Source organism: Rhipicephalus microplus, chromosome 1 (assembly GCF_043290135.1).
Source record: "Rhipicephalus microplus isolate Deutch F79 chromosome 1, USDA_Rmic, whole genome shotgun sequence".
Lineage (NCBI taxonomy): Eukaryota > Metazoa > Arthropoda > Arachnida > Ixodida > Ixodidae > Rhipicephalus > Rhipicephalus microplus.
In genome coordinates, this window is record NC_134700.1 from 79682407 (window position 1) to 79694374 (window position 11968).

The following is an 11968-nucleotide window of genomic DNA, read 5'->3' on the forward strand; positions in this document are numbered from 1 at the left end:
AGGAAGATGGCTACTCACACCTCAACATTTCTTAAAGAAGTCAAGGCTGCATCCGTCATCCAATGGAACGCCAGAGGACTAAAATCAGGCCTTTCAGATTTTCGTCAGTTTGTGTTTACCAACGTGTTTCCAATCATCGTCATTTGTGAACCCAATTTGTCGAAACCAATAAGACTATCGGGGTACGAAGCTGTCATGTCTTCAACGAACGTTGCGTGCAGCAAAATCATCGTCTTTGTTTGTCGTGAACTGACGTATGTTGTGCAACCAATTGCACCTCACGATGACAATCAGTATGTCTGCATCACTGTGAAAAAGAACCAACTCATGTTTACTCTCATAGGCGTTTATATATCGCCGTCAAGTAATCTCGATTCCAGGAGATTAGCGGATATTTTGAGAGTGTGTCCTGCACCATGGGTCCTCATAGGTGATTTCAATGTGCACAATCACGCATGGGGAAGTACGCGGACAAATGCAAGAGGACGCAGGTTAGCAAACATTGCCTACAACAATGGCCTTACTCTCCTGAATGACGGCAGCCCCACTTTTCTTCGAGGGGTGACATACGGCAGCTGTCTCGACTTTGCTTTTGTCTGCAACTCCCTCGCGAGATACGTCAAGTGGTTTCTAGATGTTGAGACACGAGGAAGTGATCACATTCCAATCTACCTTAACATCAAATGCTTGTCTAGTTATGGTCCACGGACGACCATTCGAGCACTCCAATAGACCAACTTCAAATCTGACGTGGAAGATGCTTGCAGCGATGGCCTACGATCTGGGTTAGAGGAAACAATTAAGAGCACAATGCAAAACGCCACTCGCACGGTGACGATATCTTCCACACGAAACGACTTCGATATAGAGTTGGAGCGACTCCGAGCACTGCGACGTCGGGCGGAGCGTCGGTATGGGCGTACAAAATGAATTCACGATCTTAGGGCAGCCAGGAGGATGCAAAAGAAGATTCGGCGTCGCATGGATAGATTAGCGTCGGAACGATGGACAACCTTTTGCCAGTCACTAGACCCTCGCAAGCCACTCTCACACATTTGGAAAATGGTGCAAGGTCTGCGTCACCCTACGGAACAGCGCTTTCCATTCAAAGCGCTCGCGCTATTTCAAAGAAGGCAAGACATCGATGTCGCAGAAGATTTCTGTGCGCAGATCGCCAACCAAGCCACTCGTCCAGATTCTCCAGTGAGAGGTGACGTCCCCCGTTCCCGTGACTACCACATGGACCTCCTTTTTACAATGGAGGAGCTCGAGGCGGCAGTAGCTCTCTGCAGGCGTTCAACTTCTCCGGGCCCAGATGGTATTCCGTACCGAGCCTTGTGCAACCTTGGGGAAGGTGCAAGGAGGGAACTGTTGAGCCTCTACAACATCTCGTGGCAGGATGGCAATGTTCCTGATGACTAGAAAGTAAGCCGCTTGTTACCCATCTTGAAGCAGGGCAAATCCCCACTCGAACTAACCTCATTCCGCCCAATAGCACTGGCCAGCTGCGTAGGGAAGATAATGGAACGGATGATACTAGGCCGCCTGGAGTGGTATCTTGAATACTACAAGATTTATTCGAATTCAATGGCTGGTTTCCGACGCGACCGCTCTTCTATTGACAATGTCGTTTATCTAGTTTCGTACGTTCAGCACGAAAGATCCCGTAAGCGACTATCTGCAGCTTTGTTTCTAGATGTGAAAGGCGCTTATGATAATGTACTACATGAAGCCATTTTGGGTGCTCTTGCGGTGGTTGGCCTTGGTGGTCGAGTCTTTCGGTGGATTTCGAGTTACCTGGCTGCAAGATCATTCTTTGTGTTAACAGAAGATGGCCCAACTACGCGACGCTATACTTCCAGGGGTGTTCCTCAAGGCGGAGTTCTTAGCACGACGCTATTCAATCTTGCACTAATTGGCCTTGCTGAATACTTGCCAAGCACCATTAAAATCTCAATATACGCAGACGACATCTGTGTCTGGACATCGGCAGTCACACGTTCTCAGATACGTTCCCGACTTCAAAAAGCAGCAACTATGATTGCCAACTACTTTTTCAAACAAGGTCTCAGCATATCACCAGAAAAATGCGCGCTGGTGGCTTTCACTCGCAAAGCAATGACCACTTATGTCATCTCAATCTGCGGGCGACCGATTTCTTACGCCAAAACCCACCGGTTTCTGGGCATCATTATCGATAGGGACCTCTGTTGGAGTCCGCATGTGACCTATATGAAGAAGCGCCAGACCGCTATTTCTCAACTGTTAAAGTTCCTGGCACGAAAGACGTGGGGGATGTCAGTAGACGCAATGATGGAGCTCTACAGGGCCCTGTTTCTCGGTTTCCTCATATATAGCTTGCCCGTGCTTAGCAATACCTGCAAGACCAATGTTCGTGTTTTACAGGCAGTACAAGCCCAAGCGCTGAGAGTGTGCCTCGGTCTGCCCAGATGTACGTCAACAGAAGCAACAATTGCAATTGCTGGTGACTATCCGATACAAACTCACATTGTTGTAGAAGTCCTGAGAACGCACATCCGACACTTCGCACGTGCCCCCGGCCATCACCTTGCACTGTTGCCTTCAGAGAGGCGCCAAGCATCGTTCGCCAAAATTATCGTGAAATACAACGATAAACTTTCCTCGGGCTTCACTCATGCATCTAAACCATCCATACCCCCTTGGTGTCTTATTCGACCCACAGTGCATCTTAGTGTACCAGGGATCCGGAGGAAATCTGAGTTTTCGTCGCCCGTGCTGAAACAACTGTCTCTTCTTCTTTTGCACGAGAAATATTCAGACAGCATACATGTATACACCGATGGTTCCACGAACCACTAGTGTTCGTCAGGGGCAGTAGTTATCCATTGTTGCGGGAACCACCGCAACAATGGTCGATTTTCAGCGACTCAAGGGCTGCCCTACAATCTGTGCTCTCAGCACTGCGTCGCGGCCCGTACGAACAGCTTGTTTTCGAAATTCGATGCCTTCTCCACACTTTACTCGAAAAAGGGCTTCAATGGCTGCCAAGTCATTGCGGCATCATAGGCAACGAACATGCCGATACTGCCGCGCGGGCAGGCCTTGAAGGAACACGAGAAGAAGCCATACCACTTTCGAGGACTGATGCTGCCAGTAATCTTCGACGACTTGCGCGTGAAATCACGTTTTCACTATGGTGCCCACCAAGCATCGATACGAATCGTCAACACCACCTGTCCTCTTTGATGGCTCTCCGCATGCCCACTGGACTCGACCGAAGAGAAGCCACCCTACTTCATCGCATATGGCTAGGAGTGCCATTTACAAAATCTTACTCCTTTGTCATAGGAATGGCCGACAACGCTCTCTGCGATGCCTGTCATTGCGAAGAGACGCTACACCACATCCTGTGTGACTGTCCATTGTATGAAATCCAGAGACAGTCACTGGCGTCTGCTTTTGCGCGCATCGACAACAGCCAAATGTCTGTGGACACTATTCTGTCAAATGCCCGAGAGAAGACACTGCAACAGAAGGCGACGAAAGCTCTGTTGAAATTCCTACGCGACACCGACTTGAACAAGCGACTGTAACAGCAATGTCACATACCGCGAAAGACAAGACTGGACTATGACTAAGTGTGAGCGCATGTGCTGCCGATTGTGCTATTTCTATCTTCCCTCTCTGCTCTCTTTCATCTCCCCCATCCCTCTCCCATGCGCAGGGTAGCAAACCGGCTGCAGGCTGGTTAACCTCCTTGCCTTTCTTTTCCCTCTATTTTCCTTCCTTCCTTAAATAGAGTACATATGTAAGCTTCAGGTGGTAGAATGCGTGATTGTCACCCAGAATGCTTGATTCCTGCTGGAACCGTGACATTAATTCGTTGTCATCGTCGGGTCAACGCTGCCGATGTCTGGTTTTTCTTAACGTTCACGCGTTGGAATTGCCCATGCGTGTTCTGGTCATTCCTGGGTAGTTGAATCAATCATTGCATATTCTCGCATACCAGAGGCACACAACCACTAGCGGGTATGTGCCACTGTCTTGCGGGAAGTGTTTCACGATGTGCACAACAGGATTAGGCATTTTTCATGTGCTGACCAGCGCCTCAAATTCATCATATGTCGTCTTACCTTTCGAAACTACTTTTGGATCAGCCTAAGTTAGGGGGTGATCATGAGATGACTAGATGCGAGCGGACGGACGGACGCACGGACAGACGGACGGACGGACGGATGGACAGACAGACAGACAGACAGACAGACAGATAGACAGATAGATAGATAGATAGATAGATAGATAGATAGATAGATAGATAGATAGATAGATAGATAGATAGATAGATAGATAGATAGATAGATAGATAGATAGATAGATAGATAGATAGATAGATAGATAGATAGATAGATAGATAGATAGATAGTGTAGAGAAGCACCCGAACACTGAAATAGCTTGAACTCTCAAGTGCTTTCTAGTGGGTCTACTCAAAAAGGACGCCACTCGAGCTGAGGGTCCGCGTTTGGTCGTTACTGTCGCCATTGTGTATGCTCGCTGTGTCCGGCTAATAAACGCCATAACACACTGGCGGAGAGTGCTACAATCCCCTTCGATGCCCTTGGAACAATGATCACGTACCCTTCAATCTACCATGTCCCACGACGCCTCTCAGCAAACACCTCTTCGCATGCCACCCCTTTGTCCTGGTGTCCCCAGGATCCGCTATCCACCCATCTTCACGGGTGCCGATGGCACTGACGTGGAGGACTGGCTCGACATTTCCAAGCGCGTCAGCGTCCCAAACAAATGGGACAAGGATGGCAAGTTGACAAACTTGGTGTTCTACCTTGCGGGTGTTGCAAGTTTGTGGTACAACAACCACGCGTCCGATTTCGCAACCTGGTTCGATTGGAAGACCGCTATCACCAACGTTTTTGGCCGCCCTGCCGTTCTTAAGCTGCAAGCTGAGCAGCGCTTAGGCGAACGCGCTCAGCAGGCCGGTGAATCATTCACCAGGTACATGGAAGATGTCGTGGACTTGTGCAAAATATCTAACGACAGCATATCCGATCAAAAGATCCGGAACGTCATGAAAGGCATTAACGATGATGCCTTCACGATGCTGCTTGCCAAAAACCGAGACACTATGGCTGAGGTCATCACGCTGTGCCAGAGCTACGAGGAGCTCCGCCGGCAGCGTTCGATGACCCGTCGCTCCGCACCACGAGATGCAAAGCTTGCTAACTTGGAGGCGAGATGAGATCAGGTGGCGTTGCTCAAGTCCTTCATACGCGAGAAAATCGTGCGCCAGTTCTCTCTCCTTCCCTTTGTGCACCCACCGGCTGCTCAACAATCGGCAACTGCCATTCTTCTGCCCGTCCGCCGAACAATTGAGCAGGAAATAGCGAAGATCATGCCTTCGTACCACCCACAACAACTTCCGGCCCCTGCACCCCCAAGTTACGCCCAAGTGGTCGCCAGGCCACCTCCAATTGTTCAAGCGCCTGCACCACTAACTTACGCCGAAGCTGCCGCACGACCTCCGTCATTTGCAGCGGGTATGCCGGCTGCGCATGTTTGCGCCACGCCTCAGCCTCATTTTCAGCCCACCATGCAGCCTTTCCAGCCACCGTTCCGGGGAGACCCACCACGGCGAACCGATGGCGCATGCCCGACAACCGGCCCATCTGCTTTGCTTGTGGTTACGCTGGTCACGTAGCTCGTTATTGCTCGCGAGTACTGCCAGATCCCATTTCTTCGCCTGTTGCTGGCCAGCTTAGCCATCCGTATAACGACAAACTGCCGTCTATGCCACTGTCGTCTCGCCCAGCTCCGTCTCCTCGAAGGTCGCTGTCTCCACGACGTCGGTCCCTGTCCCCGATGCAGCCATGTTCGGCTGCTCATGAGCGGGAAAACTAGTCGTCGCAGTCCCAGAGGCAAAGACTGCGACGCTATTGCATTGTGATAGCCCTCAGAGCCGCCCATATAATGTCATTGACGTGCTTGTGGACGGTGTTGATGCATCTGCTTTTATTGACACTGGAGCTGCCGTATCAGTTATGAACGAAAACCTTTGCCGCTTGCTTCGAAAAGTGACGACGCCAATTTCTGGGTTGGCTCTTTGTACCACTAGTTCACATCGTATTCATTCTAGAGCAGGGTGCACTGCTGGCGTTGTCATTGAGGACGTTCTGTATGTCGCCCAATTCATCATCATTCCTGCATGCTCTCATGACGTCATCCTGGGATGAGATTTTCTCTCTCGCAACGACGCCATCATTCATTGTGCCACCGCCGAAATTGAACTCTCGCCCTTCTCGCATTTGACACCAGAAGACGCTCCCTCGACGCTGAGCAAGGTTCTTGTGAAAGACGATACTATAGTGCCTCCAAGCTCGACGATGGGTGTATCGGTCTACTGCACTGGTCTCTCCGACACAATTGCACTCGTTTCGCCATCCTACCGTGCTTCCAGAAGGAGAGGGTTGCTAGTACCTTTCGCGACTGTGCAAATTACCTAGGGCAACGCCGCTATTTTTGTGACCAACTCATCTCCGCACACAGTTACCTTATTCGAGGGCAATGTCTCTGCAGAGTGGAACCAGTCGACGACGCACAAGTCGTGGACGTACCCAAAGGCTGGCGTTGTCCCGATTCGCGTACCATCAGTGCTGTTTCAACTTCTAATCCATCATATCCTGATGTATTCGGCCTCTACATTGATGACAACCTTATGTAAGTACAGCGTTCCCAGCTTCTGGACCTTTTGCAAGAATACCGTTTTTCTTTCGATGTCGGGCGAAGTTCTCTCGGTCGCGCGTCCTCTGTTACGCATCGTATCGACACCGGTGCCCGTCCACCATTGCGGCAACGTCCATACCGCGTGTCACCAGCTGAACGCCAGAAATTTAACGAGCAGGTTGACGATATGCTCCAACGCGACGTCATGAACAGTCCATGGGCGTGTCCAGTTGTTCTTGTTGCGAAGAAAGATGGTTCTGTGCGGTTCTGTGTGGACTACAGACGGCTAAATAAGATCACTCGCAAGGATGTCTACCCACTGCAGCGCATCGATCACGCAAATGACAGGCTTCACGGAGCACAATTTTTTTCTTCTCTCGATCTGCGCTCAGGGTACTGGCTGATGACGCTCGACCGAAGACTGCCTGCATCACGCCCGACAGCTTGTGGGAATACAATGTCATGCAGTTTGGTCTGTGTAATGCACCTGCGACCTTTGAGTGCATGATGGACACCATTCTCCGCAACTTGAAATGGCACACGTGCTTGTGTTACCTCGATGACGTTGTTGTCTTCGCTCTAGATTTCTACACGCATCTCCAATGTCTGAAATAAGTTTTCGCACGTGTGAGCAATGCCGGCTTGCAACTAAATCTGAAGAAAAGCTGCTTTGCAGCACGCCAACTCACCATCCTAGGGTACGTCTCTTCCAAGAATGGCATTCTTCCAGACCTAGCCAAGCTTCGGGCTGTGGCCGAATTCCCCAAACCTGCGTCCGTCAAAAAACTGCGTAGTTTCATGGGCTCATACTTCCGACGCTTCATACAAAACTTTTCTACGATCTTATCCCGCTGACGAAGCTCCCTGGAAGTAACGGGCCCCTCAATTTGTGGTCGTCCGAGTGCGACGATGCGTTCGCGAAGTTCCGCCATTTGTTACGTCTCCTCCCATTCTACGCCACTACGACCCTACGGCCCCAACGGAGGTGCACACGGACGCCAGCGGTGAAGGCCTCGGCGCTGTCCTGGCGTAGTTCAAACCCGGATTACCTGAATATGTCGTGGCATATGCAAGCCATACGCTTACGAGAGCGGAGACAAACTACACCGTCACAAAAAAAGAGTGCCTGGCAATCGTCTGCGCCCTTACAAAGTTTCGACCTTATTTGTATGGTCGTCCATTCAATGTCTCCTCCGACCATCATGCACTATGCTGGCTGTCATCATTGAAGGATCCCTCAGGCCGTCTCACCCGTTGGGCTCTTCGCTCACAAGACTACGACATCCGCGTGTTCTACCGCAACGGAGGCCAGTATGCTGACGCCGACACCCTCTCGCGCTTCCCTCTGCCTGAAGCTGACGTGCTCTGCTCAGTATCCTCGGTTGCTGTTTCTGCCATTGATGTTGACATCATCACTACCGAACAGCGAAATGATGATTGGATCGCCCCACTGATCGACCTGCTCTCTGATCCCCCCTCAACGCCATCCACGCGTGCCTTGCGTCGTCGACCTCACTATTTCGCCATTCGTGACGTCCTCCTACACCGACGTAATTACGACCCCGATGGCCGGCAGTGGTTACTCGTGATACCCCACAGTCAGCGGTCGGAGATATGTGAATCCTTCTATTCTGATACGCAATGGCGCCCTCTGGGGTATTCAAAACCTACCATCGCATTCGACAACGCTACTTCTGGCACGGGATGGACCGCTACGTGCAGTGTTCGTTCGCTCCTGCCTCACTTGCCAACGCCGCAAATCGTCAGCACACATGTCACCAGCCGGTCTGCAACCGTTACCTTGCCCTGACCGTCCGTTTGGCCGCATGGGCATCGATTTGTATGGACCACTCCTTCTGACGTCAACTGGCAACCGCTGGGCCATCGGCGCCTTAGATAATTTAACGCGATACGGTGAAACCGCCGCTCTCCCTGCGGCTACTGCGCGTGATGTTGCGTCCTTCCTACTGCATCGATTCATACTGGGGCACGGTCCACTCCAGGAGCTTCTGAGCATTCAAGGTCGTGTCTTCTTGTCAGAAGTCGTCGACGCCATTTTCACTGAGTGCCATTCTGTTCACCGCAAAACTACTGCTTACCACCCGTACACGAATGGTCTCACGGAACGCTTTAACCGCACCCTCGGAGACATGCTTTCGATGTACGTCACCACCAACCACACGAATTGGGATACTATACTACCCTTCGCCATACGCCTACAACACCGCCCCTCAGAGCACGACCGGTTTTTCACCTTTCTTCTTGCTGTACGGAAAGCACTCGTCACACACCATCGACACGACACTCCCGTAAACGCCGGATCTATCTGAGTGTATACCTATTTCCGAGACGGCCAGGCTTGCTGAAGAGTGTCGCGATTCTTTCCAAGACATTTGCGACTCATGAGCAAGAGCGGCAGAAGAGTATTCGTGATGGCTCCTACACTTCTGAGCCCACGTTCCTTTCTGGTTCTCTTGTATGGCTCTCGATGCCGACCTCTGTAGCTTGCCTTTCTTCCAAAGTACTCCCGAAATATGAAGGTCCCTACCTTGTCATCGAGCGCACATCTCCAGCCAACTATCTTATCGAACCAATTGAACAATCTTCGGACATGCACCGTCGCGGGCGCGACATAGTCAACGTGGAGCACCTGAAGGCTTACTATGACCCACTCATAGTGACAAGCTGTTAGGTCGCCAGGCGGCTCCCTCTTCGACCCCGGGGTAATTGTAGAGAAGCCTCCGAACACTGAAATGGGTTGAACTCTCAAGTTTATTCTAGTGGGACTACCCAAAAAGGACGCCGCTCGCGATTAGGGTCCGTGCTTGAACGTTACTGTCGCCGTTGTGTATGCTCTCTGTGTGCCGGCTAATAAACGCCATAACAAATGGATGGATGGATGGATAGATAGATAGATAGATAGATAGATAGATAGATAGATAGATAGATAGATAGATAGATGGATGGATGGATGGATGGATGGATGGATGGATGGATGGATGGATGGATGGATAGATGGATGGATGGATAGATGGATAGATGGATATATAGATATATAGATATATAGATATATAGATAGATAGATAGATAGATAGATAGATAGATATATAGATAGATAGATAGATAGATAGATAGATAGATATATAGATAGATAGATATATAGATATATAGATATATAGATAGATAGATAGATAGATAGATAGATAGATAGATAGATAGATAGATAGATAGATAGATAGATAGATAGATAGATAGATAGATAGATAGATAGATAGATAGATAGATAGATAGATAGATAGATAGATAGATAGATAGATAGATAGATAGATAGATAGATAGATAGATAGATAGATAGATAGATGGATGGATGGATGGATGGATGGATGGATGGATGGATGGATGGATGGATGGATGGATGGATGGATGGATGGATGGATGGATGGATGGATGGATGGATGGATGGACGGACGGACGGATGGACGGATGGACGGACGGACGGATGGACGGACGGACGGATGGACGGACGGACGGACGGATGGACGGATGGATGGATGGACGGACGGACAGACGGACGGACGGATGGATGGATGGATGGATAGATAGATAGAAAATAGATCGATAGATAGATAGATAGATAGATAGATAGATAGATAGATAGATAGATAGATAGATAGATAGATAGATAGATAGATAGATAGATAGATAGATAGATAGATAGATAGATAGATAGATAGATAGATAGATAGATAGATAGATAGATAGATAGATAGAAGTGCTTACAGTTCACCAATTCTTCGCCTTTATTACTGCCAGGCGTAACCATAGAATCATACCAGGCGTCATGCTATGTGAATGCACAACGTGAGCGCGATTGAAAGGTACGACCCTAGTGCGGAGGGCTTAGCTATAATTCGTTTCAATTGCCTCTATACCCAAAGCGTCAAAAAAGCTCTTACGCTGCGCTGTCAATGGCGACTACAATAAAAAAGACCCACACCAAAATTATTTTTCCTTCGAGTTGCTTTTGGCGAATAATGCGTAAGCAACGGAGTGAATTTTTTATTACACTTTTTTACGTCTAAAGTGCTCAATTCTGCGTCACTCTAAACCGTTATTTTTGTAACTTTTGGTTTAGGCGTTTTCGCTCGCCCATAAAAACTTTATTTACAATCGCCGTTGGCGAACTTGCAATGTAAAGACCTGTGCTAGTTAGGCGACTCTGCACACGTCTAAAATGACGTTCTTGACCTCTTAGGTCGCGTTCACACTGAGCATTCCGGCCGCCGAAAGTGCTCCGAATCCGGTTCGGCGGCAGCGAGATCCGCCGAAAGGGCCCTCTCCGCGCCGATCGCTCTCGGACCGATTTTTGCGGCGTCTGCCGCCGAATCGGTCACCGCGGACCAATAGGAGCGCTAGTCGAGGAATTTTGAAAAATGGCGGCCAAGCCCTACTCACTTGTTATGCAGCAGTGCACGTAACTGAATGTTGAAACCAACGTAAGTTTAACCTACTCTGTGTTTACTTCGCCTCCGTATTTCGTGAAAGAGGCGACCGAGCTTGCTGTTGGCGTGACCGAGCTTGTTGTGGTCTTGCAGAGCAAAACTAACGCACCAACGCCGCTGGCGTCGGGGGTTTTTCTGCTCTTTGTGCATTACAAGACAGCCACTTGCCAGCAAAGTAAGCAGTACTGTCTTTTCTTGCTTCTTGCGTACGAGAATCGTCTAAGTATACACCACCGGATAGCGTAATAGCGTTTGCAAGCCGCGACAACAACCGGGTGACAGCGCATCCATCCCGCGTTCGCCCGTAGTAGATGGCATATTCGGCGGCGCGGGGCGCGTCCAATGCGAACGACGCTGCGTTTCGGCGGCAGGGGAATTTCGGTCGCTGTAAAAAGCGGATATTTCAGTGTGAACTAGGCTTTAGGGTAATAATCGGACGATGACATTTTTGCGACGGCATGCTCTGCCGCTTTCTGACGACAATTATCTCTAGCGCTCAACTACACTAGTTTTATAGAGTGATCATGAAATTTCCGCACTCAAAGCTAAATACTGAAAAGCCCATTATCTAATTTTTGCTTTCTCTTTGCATCACATCCACAATTCCCTATTAAAAAGACATTCTGCCCATGTTTATTGCAGCGCCCACAATACAACCAGAGCTACAAAAACAGTGTGACACAGTTTGCACACAAATTCTTTATTTAAGTCGCACAAAACATGTTTTGCTCTACGATTCGTGAGA